Below are 2430 nucleotides of genomic sequence, written 5' to 3' on the forward strand. Positions count from 1 at the left end.
CCTCTGCTTCTTCATTCACTCCTTCTTGGATCGTTGATGAAGTAGAGATTGCTGCTACTTGGTTCATCTCCATTTTCTTGGTGAGGTCAGCCAGCTGCTGGGTAATAAGCTTGTTTTGGGCCAACAGAGCATCTACATTGTTTAGCTCCACTACTTCTCTTGTGTTCCCTCTTTCGGAAGCATAGAAGTAGTCGTTCTCTGCTACTGTTTCAATGACATCTATGGCTTCCTCAATGGTGTTCTTCTTGTTCAAAGATCCTCCAGATGAATGGTCTACGGCCTTCTTTGACTCATAAGAGAGCCCTTCATAGAAAATGTGCAGCTGCACCCATTCGTTGAACATGTCAGGTGGACACCTCCTTGTTAAGTCCTTGAACCTCTCCCATGCTTCATATAGAGTCTCACCATCTTGTTGCCTGAAAGTTTGGACCTCAGCTCTCAGCCTATTGATTCGTTGAGGAGGGTAAAATCTTGCTAAGAATTTGTTCACCACGTCTTCCCAAGTTGTCAAGCTTTCCCTTGGGAAAGATTCCAACCATTTGGCTGCCCTGAGTGAGAATGGAAATAAGAGTAGTCTATAGGTGTCAGGATGAATACCATTAGACTTCACTGTGTCACATATTCTTAGGAAGGTGGTTAAATGTTGATTGGGGTCTTCTTGAACACTTCCTCCAAACAAACAGTTGTTCTGAACAAGGGTGATGAGTTGTGGTTTAAGTTCAAAGTTGTTGGCATGGATTGTTGGCTTTTGGATGCTACTTCCACAATTGCCTGGGTTTGGATTGATGTAAGAGACCAAAACTCTTCTATCCTCCCCAGCATGATTTGCTCTACCTCCTCCCCCATGGTTGTGATCTTCTTCTTCATGATGGTTTTCCATGTTGTCTTCCATGTTTGTTTTAAAGAATTCCTCTTCTTCCTCAGCACCAACCACTTTCTTTCCTCTTGCCTCCCTCCTTAATCTAAGGAAGGTCCTCTCAGGTTCAGAATCGAAGGAAGTTGAAGCTCCGCTTCTTCTCCCTGTCATACAACCATCAAGTGCAAGCAAGAAAAGATAGGTGCAGAGAATATTTGTGTCAGAATTACTGTTAGTTGTGGGTGATGCAATATATCAAACAGTTAGTGGGTTAGCAAACAGAATTGAAAATAACAAAGAAGAACAAAAGAGTAGACGGGGAAGGCAAGAAGTTTAACTAAAACAAAAAGTAAATCACTCAAACAGAAAGTGAAATTCACAAAATAAAATTGCTCAATCTAGTGATCTTCCAATTTAATCATTGTTGATGCACAATCAATCCCCGGCAACGGCGCCATAAACTTGATGCGGGTGGAAACTTTTCTCACAACAAATCTCCCTTCGGCAAGTGTACCGAATTTGTCGTCAAGTAAAAACTCACAATAGAGTGAGGTCAAATCCCACAGGGATTGATTGATCAAGCAACTTTAATTAGAAGAATGTTCTAGTTGAGCAAATCCAGAATTTGGGTTGAGAATTGCAGAAAATAAAATGGCGGGAATGTAAATAACAGAAAAGTAAATGCTAGAATTAAAGGATTGGAAGTAAATGACTGAAAATAAATTGCAGAATTGTAAATGGGAGTGGGGGATTTGCTCATAAAAGTAAATGGCAGAAATTAAAGAGAATGGGTAAGATCAGAGATGGGGAGTTCATTGGGCTTAGGAGATGTTGCAATTCTCCGGATCAAGTTCGTTTTCATCTCTTCCTCAATCAATGCACTCATTGATCTCCTTGGCAATCTTAAGTGATTGAATTATAATTTCTTGCAATTCAATCTCTCAAATCTTGATCAATAGCCAATTCCTTGGTCAATTGCTCATGAGAAGAGATGAAGTATGGTCACTGATTATACCACATGCATTTCCCAAATCAAGTATTAAGAGGGTTATAGTCACATACCCATCCAAACCCAATATGGTCCAGCATGAGAAAGCATTTCTAGCTTGATCTCTTCATTCCTCTTTCAAGGTTCAAAAGAGATCCAAGTTTGAATAGCTTCTCTTCCAAAATAACTACTCAATTGGATGAAGATCGAAAGCTTTCAAGTAAAATCAAGAGAAAAGATAGAAGAAGAATAATGAAAATTAGTATTGATCCATCAAATTACAACATAGCTCCCTAACCCAATGAAAGGGGTTTAGTTGTTCATAGCTCTTGAAAATGAAAACAAAGATGGAGAATACATCATAAAACTAGAAAATGCAGAGAAAGTAAAATACAGAGAGTAGTTCTCTTTTTCCAGCCTCCAGAACTTTTTTTACAATTCAAAGCTACTCCTATATATACTACTCTTCTCAGCTTCTAGTTTGCTCTTCAAGTCTTGGGCCTTTGAATCTTGAGTTTGAAGCAGTTCTTTTCTTCATTTGGGCTTGGCTTTACTTGCAGAGAGAAAGTGCTAAGTGGGCAGAGAC

At 39.4% G+C, this 2430-nt stretch overlaps 1 non-coding gene across 1 annotated transcript; it reads left to right on the forward strand.

The window, feature by feature from the left end:
- Window positions 1-341: 341 nt before the first annotated feature.
- LOC148546070 (small nucleolar RNA R71) lies at window positions 342-445 on the forward strand. The gene has a single exon (XR_015901888.1). It is a non-coding gene; the product is annotated as a small nucleolar RNA R71 (small nucleolar RNA).
- The last annotated feature ends 1985 nt before the right edge of the window (window positions 446-2430 follow it).

This window comes from Arachis ipaensis, chromosome B9 (assembly GCF_059453495.1).
Source record: "Arachis ipaensis isolate K30076 ecotype BB chromosome B9, ASM5945349v1, whole genome shotgun sequence".
In the NCBI taxonomy this organism is placed as follows: Eukaryota; Viridiplantae; Streptophyta; class Magnoliopsida; order Fabales; family Fabaceae; genus Arachis; species Arachis ipaensis.